The sequence below is a fragment of the Serinus canaria genome, chromosome 7, assembly GCF_022539315.1.
Source record: "Serinus canaria isolate serCan28SL12 chromosome 7, serCan2020, whole genome shotgun sequence".
Lineage (NCBI taxonomy): Eukaryota > Metazoa > Chordata > Aves > Passeriformes > Fringillidae > Serinus > Serinus canaria.
The window spans coordinates 28,732,506-28,754,305 of record NC_066321.1 but is presented as its reverse complement, the minus strand read 5'-3'; positions in this window follow the sequence as shown (position 1 = coordinate 28,754,305).

Here is a 21,800-nt window from a genome sequence, read left to right as displayed (position 1 = left end):
GGTGCATCCCACAGCAGCAGAGAATCATTGTTTGCAGTTTGTTCCTGAGGCCTCTCAGCAACTCAGGAGGGAAAATCCCAAGGAAAGGATTTTTCATAGAACATGTCAGTGACACTCCAGAGAAACCATACCCTTTTCAAAGGCTGCCTTGCTGTGTCAAAGTCAGCAGATGTGGCAGTGGAGCAGCATTTGGAAGGACTGAGAAGCCAGGCATGCAGACTGTTCTCTCCCTGCTCTGACACAAACACACAGCAGTCACCAAGTGGAACCCCCTGCAAGCCCAGCTCTTTGGAGAAAAGGGTTGAGCAGCAGGGAAAGCCAGAAAGGGAGTGGCAGGAATTTATCATTCTGTCTATAAAATAAACTGGGAAGGAAGCACATGGCAGTGCCAGCAACCTATCATGATCTAGGTGATGGGAAACAGACAGGAAAAGATGACATTTTAAAGAGACTTTCAAAGATAATTTACAGTTACAATAGGGATCCACAGCACTGAGAAATTATAGCTGTCAGATGACTAATTGGTGATGAACAGCACATGATGGAGTGAAGCTGTTTGACAATAACTGTCAGCATCATCACAAACAAAAAACACCAGCTACATCCACAACAATCCCATCCAGCATATTAATGAGGGAGCTGGGACAATCCTTCAAAGTATTCTGCAAGGCTGAGGTCAACTGACAAGTGATTTCATTTCAGGCTAAAAACCTTTGTAATAATTTATTAGCTGGTACTTTTTTGTTGCACTCAGATAGAAAACAAATCAGTTTTTTACTAAGAAAAGCAATCTAATCTAACCATATGCAGCACTTTGGTCTGAACTTGGACAAACACTCTCCTCCTCAGATCATAAAGGAAAATAATTTCTATCTAGGATAAAGAGATTTCTTGGCCTTAACCTCAAAGTCCTCTTTAGAAATCTACTTTTATAATTTTAATCAATTTCATTCACCCCCACATACTGCAACATGAATCTAATCACTTGCTCTGCAAGTTTAGTACCCAGAGACACTACAGAAGTTTTAACAGCTGCTGGAGAAGCATTGCAGCCTCTGACATTTTTTACTGGAGTTACTGCAGCCAAAGTTTGCTGTAAATTGATGATGCAGCTGGATTAGATGTTAATAAGCAGCTTGATATATTATTCATGAGAATGAGTCACAGACCTAATTAGAAACATGACAAGGAAAGCTTTTGAATCCCCAGTCTGGATTCTCCCTGACATGAAAGAGTTGACATGTGAATACATTTTCACTTACTGAGAGAAAAGAGACAAATGACCTTTCACATCCAAGCACAAAAACGTCATGCTGGAGATGCAGAACTTGCCTTTCTCAGAGTTTGGGGGGGAAAAAAAAAGTATTCAATTTGATATAAAAGAAGGCCTTCAAAAATGTGATTTACCCTTTGATGGAGCATCTATCTGCTTAAAGAACATCCCTTCCATGTACCTTCCCATTCACAGACTTTAAATAGAGGTTTCATAGGCCTCAAATTTTAAATAAAGGTTTCATTGCCCTCTGCCAGGTGATCACATGTGGGGCTCCAACAAGGTGGCACAGGGACATGTCCCATCAAGGCATTTAGGCCTGATAAGTGGGATTTGCAGAGAAATCACTGCTGTTACAATTTTTTTTTTTTTTTTTGCACATTTGGGTAAATTACTCCTTATCTCATTACCTAAAAATTGGATGATTTAACTCCTACATCTATTTAAATCTCACAGTCATGTGCCAGGCCTAGATGAGACCACGTTTCAGATATAAAAAGATGAAGGTATCACTGGATGAATTTGAAATAAATGTGGTCTGGTAGACAGAGAAAGAATATTATGGGAAACATTTTCTTCAGCTTACAAAACAAGCCACCACAATATACTAATGAGCTGTCAGGATGAAAGAAAGCACTTTAAACAAACTTAGATGGCAATTAGTGTGACCCTTACAGCACACATGGAAAAATTGAAAGACTCACATTCCTACCCAATATTGATCTGCCCCTGGTGAAATCAAAGGTCACCCCAATGTAAGCAAGGCTTCCAAGGAAAACAAACCCAAGTGGCACAAAAGCAGCTGGGAGTTTTTACAACAGTGAGCAAGGAAAATTCATTATAATAGGCAGCTAACAGCTTTGCACTCAGATGTCTGTGCATGAAGGCAACACTGAAGGAGACAGAAATGAAGAGGTCAGGATGTACTTGCTTCAAAAATTAATAATTCATTAAAAATTTCACTTGACAGAGCTGTTATTAAAAAAAAAAAAAAAACAAAAAAACAACAACTTAAGGCAGTGTAACACCTCAGAATCAATGCTGTCCATGTCCTTATTTGTGAGCTCTGAGCTCTCTGTAAAACACACAAAGATTTCACTCACCCCAAGCAGCTTTTGGTTTCCTGTAAGCCAAGAAAACAAGAACCCTGCACCAAGGATAAGCAGCTATTTCCCTCTGAGATAGTTTTAAGGAGCATTATTTGTCAGCAGGTCAGAACCATCTGCTGGTGGTGCCAGTCCTTCCACCTGAAGGCACCAAGGAGCAAACAAGGGCTAATTGGATAAAAGCTGCAAATTGCCTCAAATGACAATTGTGATACCAGGCCTTGGAATATTTTTAACTGTTTCTAACTAAAAAATTCATTACAGCCTTTTATAATCTGTCATTGTTCAGGGATATGCTTATTTCCATTCTTAGTGAAAACAGGCTTTTTAAATTCAGTGAAATTTGTGTTTTAGAGGAAAATGTGGAAGAGATTAAAGAACACATTTTTTAATTTGTAAATCAAGCCATTTTACATCTCCAGCCACTGCTCTTGAGATCACTGGTATGTTCATGGTCCAGAGGTAGATTTTGGACAAATTGAAAACCCATAATTTAATGATAAAATCCTCAACTAGAAAACCGAGAAAGATCATGAAACAAGAAAGAAAAAAAAAAAACCCCACAAAACAAATCAGAAAAGTGTATCAAGACTTGACAACTTAAAACCCTGTGAGCTCAAAGTCTTTGTCATCAAGCTGTAGCATTCACCCAACACAACTCCCCCAAAGGATGTAACTCCTCGCAGGGCTCACTGGAGATGAAAGCAGCAGCTCACTCCCTTGGCCTGGCCAGCCACAGAAAATAAACCTTAATCTGCCACTACTCAGAGACCCCTTCAGTCTAGAGAGGGAGCTCTTGAAATATTGCCTCTTTAAATTCTTCTCAGCTCACTTGAGATCCCACTAGTTAACAGATAGAGGAAAAAAGAAAGAAAACAACCCACAACGTTCTAGGAAAGGGATTTTTCCAAGTTTGCTTTGCTAGAATGTTTGCACAGAGTTTACTTCAAAGGCTCTTTAGATAAAGGTTTCAAAGAGGCAGCGTTCTGCTGAGGAGGTTGTTTGTTATGGCCACTTTCAAACTAAATAATAAAAACCCTACTAGCAAGGGCTAGAAGTTACCCTAGACAAATGTGGCAAAGCTGCTGCAGAGTCTGGTGTCCCTCCATGTCTTTCTCCTAGCAGTCCATCATTTCCCCTCCTTTGCTGAGTGCCTCAGGAGATCTAAGAAGGGCAGACAGACAATTCCATGAGTCTGTCGTACCTTAAACCAAAAAAAAAAAGGTTAAAACTCTTCTCTCCCTGCTCCTACCCAATTGCTTCTTGGTTTTTTTATCATCTCCACCCCCACACTCACTCCTGGGCTGGAATGCTCAAGAGGGAACATTGGCACAAGAGCATCCACCAGAGGCACACTGAGGATTCTGTGCCTGCAGTACTCAAACAAGAATTCCTGCTTACCCCAAGAGAAGGGTGAACACAACTCTGACACAAAAACTTGGGGAGGTTCTTATGCTAAGGGGGCTTTGTGGGGTTTTTTTTACATTTGTGTTGGGTTTGGGGTTTTTTTGCTACTAACTACAGCAAGGTAATTTCAGGGGGAGAATCCTAAAACATTCTTAGATTCATCAAGTTACTGGAATACTAAGCACAGTACAACAGCTCTGACTAGCCCAAGTATGGAGATGTATTATGATGCCTAAGTGAACATGAGCCTCAATTTATTCTTCATTATGTTCTTAACTTGTCCCCCCCTTCCCCAGAAAGTATTCCACTCTATCTTGACTCTTTAAAAGTCAGAAAAATTGAAGTTAGATCATTGTACAAATGCTACCTCACAGGTTCTTGAGCACAAAGGAGTGTGTACAGCATAAACCATTGGGGTTTTGCTTGAATTAAATAAAATAATTACTTTTACTAGATTTCATAAAGATATGCTTGAGGAAGGAAACAAGATTAAGACAAAGAAACAGGCAGCAGGAATGTAACTGCCTTACACTTCCACAGTGTCTCTTGATTTAAATAATGGATAGACCTAAACCCAAAATGCCAGGACTTATACAATCAAACACAGCACAAGAACAGAATTTCAAACAAAATCTACATTCTCCCCATAATGAACAGGATGGCAAAACTGAGTAGGAGTTCCCATTTGCTTAGTTTGTGCTCTGAGCATCCATCAATGCAGTTTCCAGAGCTGCCAAGCCCCACCCAGTGAAGAATCTCAGAGATACCTCCCCTGACCTCTGTGGGCAGCTTTGTCCAAGCCCCACCTTTCCCCCCTCAGTTTGGATTTCACAGTGACCCTCTTTGCCAAACTGGCCATGTGCTGCAGTCAGGGAGGCTCCTCATGCCCTAGGAGAAGCTGGACTGATGTTGAAAGCATCCTTTCAGTGACCCAAGGAGAAGTTCTCAGTGCAGCACTCACTTCTAATGGAGACACATGAACTGAAATGAACAGTGAGAGGAGTAACAGCTACAAACAACTGAGCCTTTACAGCAATGAAAATGACATTTATGTACAAAACAAACAGAACAGAGCTCAAAGTGTGACTAGCAATGAAATATATCAGTGCTTTGACTGAAGTGATCTCTCTGGAACAGTGAGATTGACAGAGATGGCCCTAAACGGTGAAACTTTCTAGGTCTCAGTTCCTGGTAACTGCTCATGCTTATTTGTAAATCAGTTAATCATTGGGAGAAAAATCCAGCACAGAAAGCAACCCCTGTGTAAGGAAAAGCCACTGAAGACCTTCTCTTCCCCCACACCCCAACCTTCTGTCAATGAGGAAGCACTTACAAATACAGACAAGAATTTAGTGATGCATCTAATTGAACAGATCAATCCAGAGTGTTTTGCAAAATTAGAGATTAGAAATCATACTTTGACCACACTACATAGGAAATTCAGATTTTTAGAAGTAGTTTCAATATTAAGCCTCTCTGATAATGCATTCTGTCCCAAAGTAAGCTATTTAAACAAATGAATGGCAATTTCAGCTCTTCCAAATTTCCATTGCACTTAAATTATAAGATTAAGCAAACATAATCTTCTTTAAGAGTTTAGTGAGAAAAGTTTCTACATGAAATCATTCTAATCCTCTTGTTAATGCAGTTTGGTTATATTTAGGGACATCATTTCCCTGCTTATCAGATATAACCAAGATTCAGAGAAGTGCTAAACTGAGAAAATTATCCTAGAATTATCAGTCAGCATCACAATATCTGCTTCAGAACACATTTCAACACAACATCATCCCAGACTGCATTTGCCCTAATTTATTTAAATCAGTTTAATCCCAAATGTTTCACATGGCAGAAGTAGAAAATGTCTCCTCACACGTGGCTAAATCACCATCATTACATAAACACTTGCACATGACAATGTATCTGGCTCACATTTGTCATCATTTTCCTCTCATGTTAACATTTCTTTCAATAGGCAGCAGCATTTGTGTATGGCCAAGGTCCCACAAAGCAGAGCTTGGCAGCAGCTGGGCTACTACAGTGCAGTCACAGCCACCTGCCTGTGCAGCTGGCCAAAACTAAAACAAAGAGAAGCAAAAACAAACACTCAAATAATTTTTGAAATTTAATTTAAAAAACCCAAACAACCAAAAACCCCCAAACACTAAAGGTGACTGGCCCATTGGCCTGGTTACTAATAATATAAGAGGAAAACAACTATTAAAGATGACACCTGGGAGACAAGGTGGCCAGAGCCAGTTCCTAGCTATCCCATAACTTGCCTTTCTGTGCAAACACAGAGGTTTCACCTGCCCACCTTTCAGAGACTGGAGCCTGCCAGACCAGCCTGGACATTCACCTGTGCCTACTTGAATTATCTAAAGCTTTCAACCCAGAAGCCAAAGCTTACAAAGTGTGGTTCTTCATTTAATCTCCTATGTTCAAAATTGATTATTCAAATCTAATCATGAGACAGTTCCCAAGATCTATTGAGGACATGGAATGGTTTGGAAAGCAAACTAGGGAACGAGGAAGAACAAAAAATTGTAGAGGAGCAGGGAGAAAATGCTGAGGGGGGGAAGGCAATTGTGTTTTTATTGCACCATTATTAGCTGTAACTTGTAATTGCTGTGGGGCAGTTAACAGTTTATTCAGGTTGACAACTGAAGTCAAAAGTTTATTATTTCACTCCTGAAGCTGTACACTTGAAATTCTAAAAGTTGTTGCATCCCAGGTGAACCCTGTATACAAAATACTTGACAAAAACACGAAATACAAAACACACTCTTCATCAGAAAGAAAAATAGATTTAAGCATAGTTGCAAGCATTTTACATATTCACAGAATTCTCAAACTACTAGGTTAATTCCTGAGACTATTTTTATCTTTTGCTCTTGTGCATATTGTTGCCTTATTTCATATTCTGTTACTACTTGTAACCTACATTAATCCTATCTCACTGCAGTGCAATAATAAAGCAAATAATTACCTAAGGGATGAAAAGAGTCTATTCCTCCCTATCTTGCACAAGGATGTAAACAGAACATTTCAGGGACTTCAACAACTCATTTCTCTTAATAGGACCTAAAAAAAAACCCCAAAAATGAAGTTTCTTTAAACACTCCACCAATTCTAGCTCAAGTAAGAAGCTCACCAAGGGCACTAAGCCATGGAGACACATGCACACCATCTCCTCATCACACAAATCCAGCAGTTTCTTCAGCCTGCTAAGTTCATGGTCCTGGCTGTATTTTTCACAGCAGCCACTCCAGTACAGGACCTGGTGTAGTGAAAAGTTCTGGAGTTCTGTTTCCTCTCTTGTAAATTCCTATTTCTCTTCTTCTTCAAGACACACAACTTGAGACACCTGAGGAGGCAACAGCTCATTGCAAACAGTTCCCCGAGTGAGCTTGTAGAAATATACTATAGGTTTACATTAAGTACTATGGGGATTTCAAGATTAAACCTCTAAACTGTGTTTTTCCAGTTAAAAATGCCCATCAATTAAAAGCTTAAACATGGCCAGTTTTAACTACAGACTAGAATACTCTCTGTCCCAGATCACCATCCAAACCCACCCTTGCCTCTACACAGCTCTTGTAACTTTTGGGTATCTTGACTGCAAAATTAAAACATCCAAGAACAAACACTTATATCAACAACTGGAAGCAAGTAGGAAGTTGTTGGGTTTTTTTTTTTTAATTTTAGAGGAAGAATTAACACAGCACTAACAGATCACCTTTCTACAGAAGCAGCTCTCACAGCCAGCACCCTTCAGACTGCTCCACAAGCACTTACTGGGTGTGAAATCTAGTTGCTACATGCCACCAATAGCATGTGGATCTGCTATCCTAAAATGCCACAGACATATTTTCCTCCCCTTTTCTTTCAGTACCAAAGACAGTCATAAAACCTGGCTGGCTCCCTGGGTAGCTATGTTAACACTAAAAACACTGACCAGCAGAAATGATTGCAATCACACCACAGCAATCTTCCACAGAGGAGAGCAATCACACAGATCAGTGTATGGCCAAATTGCCCCCTAATTCTAATAAAGTCCATCTACTCTGGATACCCTTACTTTGTATTTCTGTTTCTCAGTCATCACAGAGCTGAGAACTGCAAAAAAAAAAAAAAAAAAAAAAAGAGAAAGAAACACGAATAGTCTTGAGGTAAGAGCAATACTGGACTGTCAGGAACTAAAAATAGTTGATAGCATCTGTAGCAGGCATTTTCTTTTACTCTCTACCAGTGTACATTTCAGGCATGCTGTTAGTGTGATTTAGGATTTTGCAGCTAAATACAATGGAGTGCAATTTGAGAGACCTACAAGGAAAAAATAAACCTTGTGAGACCCCCCCCTTCCCCCCCCCGCAAAGTGACAGGTGCAAATTACAAAATGAAAGAGCCTAGAGAAAGTATTAAGCCTAACCCTGGAAAAATATAGTATTATCATCAGATTCCAAGGGGAGAGAGATAAAGGAGCAGCAAGGAAATGCTCCCAGAAATATCTTCCAGCCTGAAGAGACAAGCTAGGAACAGGAGAGAGCCACTTCTTTCACAATGTGTACATTACTGAATGCAAGATCTGTTGGCCCTTTTGGCTTCTGTTTTTAACAAAAAGATATTAACTTGTGTTTATAAAGTCCTATAATTGGACTTCAATATTTTTGAGACAGTTCCTGAGCAAAATACAAAGAAACTACATTACATGTTAGTAAATGCAGCATTTAGAGCAGTAACTAAAGAGTCCTGCCTAAATGTTCAATTCTTCATAAATTGTGATCCAGCCCATGAAATGCAGTACCTCAACCAGTTAAATCCCACCTACACCCCTACACCTATTTGTGTAACTAATATTTTCCACTCTGCTGCCTCTTCCTTCTCTCAGCACAGTCCTCAAGCCCTGACAGCCAGGCACCAACAACTTCTCACCTGGCTGTTGGTAATTACCAAGCCCCTGGTGGTAATTACCTGAGCACCTGCCCCACCCACAGCAGCTGTGCACACCCCTGACTGCTGGGAGAACAGCTCTGAAATACAGACCTGACCCTCCTCCCCCCTTTAAACAAATTCACAACTTGGCTAAATAACTTCAGACTACTAAAAGATACATCAGGACATTGTTTATTCCCTTTAGGCCAATCAAGAAAAAGTTTATATCCTTCTCTGTGAAGGGAAGACAGGGTTTTTTGTTGAAGCAGAAGCATGTTTTATTAGCCCAGTGTCCTTCCACGTTTGTCCCTGCTCCCCAGGAGGCCACTGACTGGGCATATAGATAAATATCTATGTCTGAAAACACATCTACATGAGTGCATGGCTTGCACTGGAGCAGTTTAAGGTATAGTTTTTATTGCACAAAGCCACAGAAATCTGTCCTAGAAGAGAAGCAGATCTTATGGAGCTGTAAGAACCCTGCCAGCACATCTGCTGCCAAAGCCACAATTCCAGTTCTGCAGTGGCTTAAGCAGGCTGAAATGGAAGTGTTCCTTCATCAATGCACAAACCACAGGGAAGGATTGGTGACAAGCCTTCTTTCCAAGTCTGAAGGTTTGGGAAGCAGGCTTGCCTGCAGAGGGCACACAGAATCACGACACATCTGCCTACTGTGCACCAACAATTTCCACACCATCATTGTCACCACTCGGGTCACTGAGCAAGCTGACAGTGTATGACAGGTTATCTGTCCTGCACACAAAGTCACAGAAAGAACAAGAGAGGAAGAAAATATGGAAGATGACAATGCAAAAACTGTTGAAGGAGTGTGGCAAGGATTGAGGATTAAGAGACAGAAATAAGAAGAGACTATACCCTTTAATTGTAACGTGCTGAAGGGAAACTGCAAGTACTTCCACATTTGAGCTCACCACCGTGACTCACATGTCTTGTCAACATTTCCATTATTTCAATAAGATTTACTTCCTAGACAAGCTGCCAGGTCTCCAGTACCAGTCCTACCTCCCTTCCAGCAGTCTGCATCTGGCCAGAGAGTTGAAAATAGATCAGGCATTGCCTTTCACACCATAAGCACTGAAGACAGCCATAGAGCTTCGAGGGAAAAGGCCACACTGAGTGCCCAGGACAAAGATTTTGAGAAACTGGAAGAAGAATATATTGATTGAGGGTCACAGTTATGTTGAGGTTCAGTCTTTCAAATGTTGGTTGCTTTTCTACTGAACACTGCAGGTGAGAAAAGCTAGGCAGAAAAGGGAGGGAGAAGCCATGTAAACAAGCCCAAAATTGTGTACAAGGACAGAAGCAGATTTGATCTTCACCAGGCTGAAGAGAGTGGTTTTATTATTAGAAAAAACAAAAGCAAAAAATCCCAACATGTATGTTCTCCCACTACACTCAGACAATGCAACAATAAAAATGCACTATAAAACCACTGCAGCAAATTAGTGAGCTATAAAAAATAAACAGGGCCCACGTTAATAGCATCCATATCTCTCTTTGGAAAGACACACAATTACAATCTGCATCCCAGCTCATGCTCAGTATTTACTACAACCTCACATAACAATGAAGTCAAGCACAACAGATGACTGGTGCTTTCCAACACAGCCAAGGCTGGCAGCAGTCACAGCTCCGTTCTGCTGAGCCCACCCCACACTGCAGCTCCTCCAGCCACAGCAGCACAGCCCAGGCCTGAGCCAGGCACCAAAGCACATTTCCCCTCAGGTAATGTGATGGAGGAAACTTTTTTTTTTTTTTTTTAGATTTTTCCACAATCTAAAAAAAAAAAAAAAAAAAAAAACAAAACAAAACAAAAAAAAAGTTGCCTCCATCACATCCACGCTGCACTGCACTGGAGAGTAGTAAGTAAACCTGATTGAACAAAAATTGTATTCATTGAGTTTTTGATGATAACTCAGGGCTTATGAGCCTTGTACTTAAAACAGACATGGAAGCTCATTTATTGTCCTTCAAAGTGCAGGTAACTCAAATAGGATTTACTCAGCGAAATACCAGGAACACCAACTGTATCCCACCTCAGCCACCCCATTACACAGTTCACTGCTGTCTTCTGTCTCTCCCATTCCTGCCCTTCCACTACTCATTTCCCTTTTAATTCAAAGGGAATAGTGCTGGCTCTGCACTCTTCCACAACTTCTCCACCTCCTGGAGGAGCCAAGCAAACCCCACCACAGCAATAAAAGCTGCTGCTTAGCAAAGCTTTCCCTTGCCAGCTTGGAGGGGCCAACTCCAGGATACTCTGCAGAGCATCCATCCCTGAGCACCAGCCACAGCTGTCCTTGCTCTCCTTCCTTTGGATCCAGGTAACACCCACCTACATCCACTGAAAGGGGAGAGTGAGTAGGGTCTAAGTAGTGAAAAGTGATGATAATTAAAATCGCCTGAATAACAGCTGGGGTGACTCAGCTCCCTGCCCGTTTGCTGTCCCTGTGCAGGGGGGCAGGGGCTGGAGGGTAGCTGGCAGCCTTTCCCAGCACATGGCAGCTTCTGCTGCTCTGGTAGCTGTGCATGTCATGTGTCTTCTGGAAACCTGGCACTACAGGGGGGATCCTCGGGCTGGCATCTCTGATTTTTTGCAGTTCCTTTCTCTTAGGTCTGAGATCAATGAAAGGGCTTTTTCCCCCCTGCTGCCTGTATAGCAGAAATTGCTCAGGCCACTTCTCCCTGCGACCCTGCTCTGCCCAGAGACGTGCCAGATCTGTAAGTATTGTCAAAGCACTCTCATTAGAGTTCTCCATTGACAACATTTCCGTACAAATAGGACTGGGTTCCCTTCCTTTCCAACAAGCTCACATGCCTAACAGAGCTTTCTCTCTAAATTCTTCACTAAAATTTTTATGGTGAAGTAATTCAGGAGACGTTTACCCATCTTCACCTCCACCAAGATACTCCCCCTGCCCACTTTGGTGATAAACATGAACAGAGCAAAAAGCTTCATAAAATGTAGTCTCAGCTGCCCAGGATGACTGGCCAAGCACACTTTGAACTGCTTGAAGCCTGTGCCCTTGAGTCTCTGCATTTGTCACACATGACTCTCACTCAAGATGTAAATGTTTCTCTTCCACCAGCTCAGCTTCTGCTCTACCCACACCTTTAAAATGACATTTATTGCTACAAGACACAGACCTGCACCTAAGCCACTCCCAAACGCCAAGGATAAAATGGGGAGGAAGGCAAATTACCCATGAAGGTCCCTGATGAGCTAGATAAACACTATGAAAGACCATCAAAAAATGTATCTGATGCCTCTTATTGTAGATGATGCAGCTGAAGACAAAGGAGACACAAATAGATACAAGCATGGTACCTACATGTAGATTTATTTATGGTCTGTATTATATTTTTCCATTTCTTATCTGAAAAGCAGTGAAAAATAAACACTTTTGTTCAGGACACAGAAAGACTGGGTGGATTGAAGAGGCATTTATAAAGATAGTTTATTGCAAAATCAGTCTCACATATGTTTGAGGCCTAGGGAGCCTTTTATTTTTGCATTTCCCAAAACTTTCAAACACATAAGTGAAAAAATTGTTGAGTAGTTCACAAACCAAATATTGCTACATCAAAGCAAGAACATACAGGCCACGAATATGTCAATCTATTTGTAATATTGCTGGACAGAGGCACACTTTTCTAAATACCTACAGGCTTTCATACCCACAAAAGGTATTATATATTGGGCTGTACCATGGTTTCCTCATCTTTCTGTTACACAGAAATCTTGGATTATTTGGAATGTAAATCTCACATTTTCTGAAATAACAGACAAGGAATGGGATAACTTCAGATACCTGAAAATACACATAAAAATTTGCAAAGGTAAATCAAAGAAAAGGAAAGCTTTTTTATGTGAAGAATGGCAGAGCAAATTAAAAAATGTATTGACATGGATAATAAACACAAAGTAGAAGAGAAGAGCAGCTGCACCATAAGAGACTGTATAAAACCACACTCTGCAACAAGAGAACAGAGTTCACACTTCTTCACTTCCTTTAGCCTTCCCACGTCCCTCTGCCAAGTGCAAAGGGCCTCAAGGAAGGCAAGGAGCTCAGGGAGCCAAAGGCAGACAGCTCACTGCCTCACTGGGGGCTGCTGGGGAAGCACTTTGCTTGGGAAGCAAGCCCCTCACTTGCAAAGGCATTTCCCCAAATGCCTCCGTGTCCCGGGGCACACCAACACACAGCCAAGAAATCCTGGCAAGGCTGAATTACTTCTGCTCCTGGCAGCACAGGCACTCCAGCTGGCTACTAAAAAATGGATCAGAAGGCTGAGAAGTTACCTCTTGCTTAAGGACAATGGATTTAATTTGTCCCTAAGTTGGTAGGGATCTCATTCTGTGGTAAGGTAAATAAACAAATTGCAGGTAAAATAATTTTACACACATCCATGTTGAGTCAATCTGACCGGTGAGGTGTCTGGACGTCGTGTGCATAAGAATCTCTAAGCAAATACTGAATTCTAATTGACTTGCACAAGTCAATTCATACTGGATTTCACAAAGGCAATTGTCAATGCTCTGTGGTTGAACAGCTTATTGAATTAGGAGAAAGTCACTCACTATTCTGAGCAGACTGCATTCTGAAAGTATAGGTGAAACAGCTATAAAATCCTATCAAATATGACTTAGCAGGGAAAGGATGTATAAAAATTCCATTGTAAATAGCAGCATAGTGTTCTGATTTTACTTTCATTGTTCTGTAAAATTAGGATGACTTTTATAAATAATGAACAAATGAATTTCTGTTTATTGAACATAAGAAATGAGTTTTTCTTTACAAATGGCTGCGTAGATAAAATACTATTTGTATATTTCAGTCAGCTGTGGGAGACCTGTGGAGAGTTCTGTTTAAATCACCCCAAGTGATTTATAAATCACTTCTAAATAGTTTAAATCATCTTCAGCTCATAAGATAGGAAACTCTTTTTGTTAGAGAAGCAGCTAACTATGTCTTTTCATACTTGAAATATCTGATGCTTTGAATAATACATGACATTTGAATGCTTATTTCGCACTTGGGACCCAGATCATCTACTAATCTTTAGGGATATTGGGACTTGACATCCAGCTCAGCAGTTGCTTTCCACAGTAACCAGCTCCAAGCAACTCTAAAGAACATCAGCTGTGAGGGTCACTTCAGAATCTTCCCGTCTCCAAAGTTAAATTATTTAAACAAATACTATAGGTTTGCAATAAGATGAAATATGTATGTTTAAGGAAGCTTTCAGAATGGCTTAGTGAGTATTAAATTGACTGTGATTGAGTGGAAATGAAACTCGGTGGTATGATGGTACCTTTTTGCTATGGAAGTGTGAGCCTGTTGTTACTCAGGAATGACAGACTTCATTGCCAGGAAAAAAAAGAGATTCCATAGAGCAAGGAGTTTCTAACAGTGCAAACCAGCACCATTCATTTTGCAAGTCAGCACAGCCTTCAGTCATGTTTCTGAGTTTCATATTGGATGCTCTCATTACTGTTTTCTTTTCACTGACTAATCTGGAAAACGTGGAGATCCTGAGCAGTTTATAGCAACTAAAATCCCTCAGGCTAGGAAATACAGCCCAAAACAATGCATATCACAGACCCCCTTAATCCTTTTATGACATCCATCTTTAATATGCATCATTATGGCACACAAGAAACCTGACTGCAGAGTAGTCATGCATACAGAGCACATGTCACCAGTTGCTCAAAAGTGGGCCTTTGGGTGTTGCAGCCTGAGTGGGTGGGTGTTTTATTTATCTCGTGGATATGACAACTCTCTTCATGTAGTAGGTGAATGCAGCAACTGCTGTTCCACCTCTAACATTTGTTTAATGCAGTCAAAGAAAAAAAGGTTTTTTCATATTCTTTTTTATGTATTCTGCTCTGTATCACAATGGATTCTGAAAGCCATGGTGCCTTTTTCAACTGTTTTCTTTGAAGAGGTCTAATAGCACGGTTAACACAGTTGAATTATTTCAGCATGTAAGAAATTTCGCTCCATTTTCTGCTTTCCAAATTCATTCAATTTATTTTCATCAGGTAGCAGCTTGCTGTCCAGAAAACCAATCTCATTTCATATTGATTTGTGATGAGGCAACAGGGCAAAAGAAAGCAAAAAGAATAGGAAAAAAGTATCCCAAGAAAGAGAAGCCCTTGACCTCCTTCCTTTTTGTGGCAGCCTGGTTTGGCTGAAAGGTGACTGCTGTAATATAGATGAAAGTAATTCCTCTAATACAAGGAATATAAATTTATTTCTAGCTCCTCTCAGTGTGGAATTTGTTTACTAGATTTGGATAGTTAACACATGGTGACAGGAGTCATGATTCAGCGGAGAAAATATTTTCTAGTTGAAAAACCCATGTGAGCAAGAGCTGGTGACAACCAAACGCAAGCAGAAAGTTTGTTTGCCCACCCTCTCTCAAGTGCCTCACTCCTGATACGCTCCGGGCTCCAACACTCAGCCCTTGCCTCAGTTCAGAATGATCTGACACACTGTTAGTACCACACTCACCCCCTGCCAAGGATGAGCGGTGTTCAACACTGCTGCAACTGAAATGCTCTTCCAAGGAAAGGTTCTGATGGTCACAGCTACTGAGGGCAGCTGTGTTAGACCATGTCAGAAGCACGTCCAACACACTCACGGGCTTGAAACATGCACCATTGGGATTGATATTAGTTTGTAATGTAGTAACAAACCGCTAGTTTACAAGAACCAAAATTGCCAGATGACCTTGCTATAATTGCAAGCAGAAAGTCTAATGTGGAGGGCAAAAGATCATTCAGAAGAAAGATGTTAGGAGCAGTTAGCTCCTTGCTTTTCATCTTCTGATGTATGCGCTTCCATCTGTCTTATCGTGGAATGCTGTCCATCAAAAGAGTTTTCTGGACTGGACTTCCTTAGATGTTGATTTATAAATCAGATACAAAAATTTGCACGAGATCACTCTGACTCAGCTTTGAATCTGACCTAAAAGTAATTCTTGTCATATGGAAGCAAAATATGGTGGAGCAATAAAACAACAGAAACATTGCTGAGGAACACTGGTGCTATTCTTGGCACTGGGATGCTGCTGAATGTCACAAACAACTGACAGATCAGAAACTCGTGTCTAAAAGAAAATAGGAAACCAGTAGCTTAGATTGTCTGTATTTATTAAAATGTACTCTGCCTGGATTGTAAAAAAACAAGGTACTTTGGGCCATCTTTTTTCCCACAGAAGCATGACCACTACTACAAACCCTGCCATCTTAAAGCATGACAGGTACTTAGACTTACCAAATGAAGGTGCTTTAGCATGTCACATTCTAATTTTAAAAGTGAGATTTAGAAGTTAATATTCCCTTCCATTCAAATAATCACCTGGAAATCTGAGGGTTTTTTTTATACTTTTATGTACACTCTGTTTATTTTTGCTCTCCATAGAAGGAAAGACAAGAAAGGTGAAGGATGGGTGTGTAGACATCAGCCTACAACTGGAAATGTTTTGCATTATCTGGTAATCTCATATGCATTATATGCAAACACATAGCAATCCATCAATGCTGAAAGATCTGCAAACATTTCAAAGATGACAACTTTAATTCCAGTACAAAGTATATTCCCAAATGCAGCTCATGCCCAGAGGATATCAAGACGATAGGTGTTGTGGTTTGTCTTTGGGGTATTTTTTTAAAATTACATTACATTATTCATAGACCAGAACAATGGTTGGTTGAGGAGGAGATGGTTGAGGTTTTTTTCCCTCGAGGACTGAATAAAACCTCTGAGGATGGCCAAAAAAATAATAACAACAAATAATCTGAAGTGATTCAAACTCTGGAGAATACTTTTTCCTTCCTACATCCTCTCCCCTTTGGTACAGCTGCTGGCAGAGAAGGTTAAAGTTTTTTGCTGTGGACAGGGATACAGTAGTTTCAAAGTCCTGGAACATTTACATGCTAAGTGTACCACTCTTCCTATGTGTGAAGTCGGGATCTTGAAAAAGATGGACCTGCTGGAGAAAAAAAGGGAAAAGGAACTGTTATTTTACAGTTTTCTACCCTCATTATCAATCAAAGCCCCAAACCACCTGTCACTGACCAGTACATCAAGACAAACCCCAGAGCAAACATGAGATGCTCTCACTCATGAAACTGGAATTCCAGAATACAAAGAGTGCCTTTCAGATAAGCTGGCCTAGTTCACCTGTACAAAGAAAATAAATTTATTGGGTTCACATTACACCTTCTGGAATCCTCAGAGCACCATCTCTTTTTAAGCAAACAATTGCATCTCATAAAGTAATATAGCTGCAGTGATTTACAGAGAACAGTTCAGACCTTTATGCCCAAGTACAATGACAGAAAATTACATACTTTTCTGAATCAATGCTTCCTAGAGAGTCAGGATCAATGCAGATGTCCTTTTCATTCCTTAGTATTGTATCTATTCCTAAACTGGATTAGATTAAATAGTATTAGATTGATGGATAATACCACGCATATCTTTTATCTCAGTTTGACTAAACAACATTTGCAATGGTCCTAAAGCAATGTTTTTTCATTTGAATCTTCATGTACACAGCTAGAGATTCAACTCAATTTCTATTTCCTCTTTGTCCTGCTACTACTTTTGATGAAAATTATTTGGATGGAAGACTCTGACATGGAATTAATACAGACCAAAATTAGGAAGAAAAGTGAGAAATAACACATTAAGTATTTCCAAAAACCCTTTCTCCTCTAGGTACACAAAAAAGAAAAAACTTTGGGGCACAGAAAATAAAAGACAGTTCTTTACTGACAACTGCACTCACCCCTAAGGAATGAGGATCACCATTTCATCAGCTCCCTCCTAGGATAACTTTCAGGGCCTCTCTAGTACAGCTTAGATACTGCTGGAATAATAACAACAATAATGGAATAATAATGACAAGCTTCAGTGTAGAAACAGTCTTCCTCTTTTCATGCCTGGTAAGGTAAAAGTAAAAGATGTTGTGTTCTGAATGGGTCTCCTCCTGTTTAATTACTTAAAAAAATGATCTACCTCAGTTTTTCCATCAGCAACAGGTGCTTCAGATCCCAGAGATTTTTGTATTGTACATGATGGAAGAAATAACCAAATACAGATGTTTTGGTTGCATTCTGCAGTGGGAGTCAGCAGTTGCATTATACCTGCTACTGTTGTTGTAAGAGATTCTGAAAGACAGACTATCTGAAGATGAGGTTCTGAATTAAAAATGTTGATCTAAAGCTATTGTGAAATCAATTTGAACTTGTATCTCAGTTCTAGTAAGTTCTGAGAGAATGGTTATGTGCAAATACCTGTGATATTTCAGAAGTTACACAGATACTTTGCCAGTTATAAATCTGAAAATGATTGGATTTCAAGGGGAGGAAATTGTGTGAGAAGGTGAGTTAAGTAGCAGTTTCATTTATGGTGTAGTTAAGCTGAGATGTCAGGATTTATGAATGTTGTTGGAAGGGTCTGAATAGTTTTCACAGAAATTGTATAATATTGGTGTGCATTTAAAGTTCAGGCCACTCTCAATTCTTCACTTCTCTTTTTTAATGAAATATTCCAGCCTTTTATTCTTATGACAACTGTCACCAAAATCAATTACTTAGGGCCAAACACTTGTTGGTGTGGTTGTGACTGGAGGAAGAATTAAAAGAAAAATTTAAATCCATCACAGGTAGTCAGTATGACGTGAAGGAAGAAGGGCAAAATCATGAGAGGCAAAAAAGTCTGTGAGTCTTTTTCCATTTGCCTCTCTCCAGTGGAAGTCTTAACAAGCCTGAGATCCAATGGTTTGGAGGGATTATGCCATGGTCAGACACATGGTTTCAGATACACTGATTTAGTTCCTATCTCTGCATTTCTCTGTGGATATCTAAATTACAGAGCCATGCAAAGAAGTGGACAAATCATCACAGGGAGCTTGGGGCTGGATCCAGGGTCTGCCAGAAGTGATCCTTAATTCCATATTACTCTGAACAACTAATTTTTCTGTGCCCTCTAACAAACAGGAGTTACCCCCCAGCAGGATTTTTGGTTAGTCCCATGATACCAGCAGGCTTTGGAATAGCCCAGCCATTGTTTTCTCTTCTGCAGTAGGATTTCTTCCACAAATTGCTGGGGAAGTTGTAAAGTGCTGTTATTTCTCTGCATTATCTCAATACTAACCTACAAAAGAGGATGCACCATTAACTGACCAAATGGAACTTAATATCCTTTCAGGCAACTGGGATAAATTTTTAACCCTGGACACTAAAGCCTGCCTATAAATTAAGCAATATAATTTAAAATACCTTTTTGATATTTGTAACTTAGGCAGAATTGTTTAGTGGCAGTTTTAGATGATAATTGCAAAGTCATAGCCAAGGTAAAAATTACTACAAGAACAGATGTCCTAAGGGCACAACAGACTTTTGATTCAGGTGTGATCCAAAAAAAGGTGAAGGTGTGAAACTAAAAGGCACCTGGAGAAGTTTGAGATGGAAAACAGGGAAGCAATCACCAATCTTTGCAGAACCTGTGAAGCAGTAATTAGCAGGAGTTCAAATAACATGCTCTCCCAAGTGATTTGTTCATTCATGGCCACAGAGATTTAAAACTGATAGCCACAATTGCTGCCATCATGCTCAGCATGTACTTTTCAATAGTGGTTTAATACTGGCATATTTCTAATATCAGTTGAAAAGCAGATGCATGTGAGACAGAGTTGGAAAGAGCATCTTTCCCTTGCTGAAGATTTCAACACTTTTATATGTAACTGTTTAAAGCTGAGAGGTAAAGAGTAGCTAAGGTTATTGAAGAAATCTGCTGCCTTTTTCCCCACAAGGTAACATTCAAACATGACAACTAGAGCATCAGCCTCTGGTCCAAATCTTTTGGGGAGTGGCATTTGCTCAAAAGTTGCAGGAGTAGAGAATAATGACAAAAAAAATTATATTTCTATGCAATATGGCAACTAAAACTCAAAGGATTAATAACTTGAAAAATGAAATATCCTAATGCAGACACCTACTACAGTTAAAATACTTGGAACAATTTGACAGATACATTTAGATTCTATCTGACTTGTTTCTTATCATCAGTGTTAAAATACTAAATTAAAAAAACCAAAACAAACCACAGACACACATTCAGTTCTGTGTTGGGTTTCCTATAGCTGGGAACCCCTCTGGCTGCATTTCATAGTTGCATATGGGATTATGAACAAATTCAGAGTGCTGAAAAATATGATGTTAAATGCCCTGCTCACAGGCACTGATTTGAGAAATAAAACAAGTATTTAGATTTCAAAGCAAGCAAGGACTCAAAATATGAAAAAAAAATTAGATTATTTCATCCAGCTATCATCACTATGTGTGGTATAATGTGTATCATTCTGAAAGGATGACTTAACAGGTATAAATCAGCAAAGCTGCTCCAGTTTCAGTATATAATCTTGGAAGAACCATCTGGGAAATGTCAGTTAGAGCCAAGACTCTGGAGAAAAAGCAGTAATAAGAAATGGAGTGAACTGTAATAGTCACCCAATGATCTGAAGATGGAACCCTCAAAAATTGTTGGGATTTTTGGTGAAGTCAGACTGACTGACCAGGGTTCATTAAATGCTATGTTGTCCCAAGGAGAAGGCTGGTCATGCATAAAAGCATTTCTGGAAATGGTATAAGCCCATTAAAAAAAAGAAAAAAATAATAATAATAATAATAATAATAATAATAATAATAATAATAATAATAATAATAATAATGCTTCTGTGGTTTAGAGTTAATTGAGCTTTTCCAGGAGGAAATTCAGAGCAGGACTTTATAGAATGATTAAAGACACCTGAATTCTCTTTGCTTATATCCTGTGGAAGCTCTAGGGATTCATAATAAGTTCAGTGGTAGGTGATGGAAGGAGATCTGGGTGAAGTCTCCAGCAGTGTCTCCAATGGAGGGTGAGTGTATCACTAACCCATCTTTGTAGTAAGATCATTTCTGGGGGACAGGTGTTTATGTGTTGTTGAAAATACCCTTCACATTTTATTTTTCAACAGCTGTTAATCATCAGTTTTAACTAATCAAAGCAAAAGAATTATTGGCTATCAATGAAAAATGTTAAAATTCTGAATTAATTCTTTTTCTGCTATTTTTTCCAAGTAATTCTTTGGTCATAATTGAGTAATTTCTTGCTTGAGAAATTAAACTGTAGTGAAATAAGGCAGGTAAATGAGGGCTGCTGTCACATGGGTGTGATGGTGAGGAAGAGGTTTTACAGAGACTTCTGTGAGCCACAGAGAAGTTTGATAAGAGGATCCATGGTTACCCCTGAAAGAATTTCCTACCAAGGTCGTGGACACAGAAACCAAAAAGAAGGAAGGATAAATAAGAGAAACCTGCAGCTGTCTATTCCAATAAGCACTTTGCTTGTCTTTCCTGACCAATGAGGAACGTGTGAACTGTATGAGTTTCATAAGAATGTATAAAATGTATATATAAATGTAAAGAATGTATAAATGAGCTTTGTAAGAATGTATAAAAAGCATACATAGGTTTGAAGCCTTCTGAAAATGGAGTGTGTTGCTCTGTACTGTGACCTCTCCAATCTGAGATGTTGATGCAGCAGCCCTGCTGTGTCTGCCTGCTCCATGGGCTCTTCTTTCTCCCTCCTGGTACTCCACAACCCTGTAAAACACCCAGGTTAAGGCTAATTATACATCCTAAGACACTGAGTTTCTTCCCTCACCAAAGTATAAACACATTTTGCACAGAGCTGAAATTTTGTAATTACCTGTGTCTTTTAATTAGAGAGAAACTAATTCAATTGCATGGACTTCTTTGGTCATGTGTTTGGGGGTTCTGTTTGTTTGGGGTTTTTTTGTGGCAACATATCTTCTCTCCACTATGTGCAAACCATGCCAAGGTTTTCAGAGCAAGCAAAGAATTATCCCGGTTTAGGAGACCTTTTCATAAAGGCAAGAAGCAGTAACACTAAACAGTTTTACAAAACTGCATTTACAGGAAACGTTTTATAGGATTCTAAAATTAAACTTGATTGAGGGTATTTGTTAAAGAGCTAAAC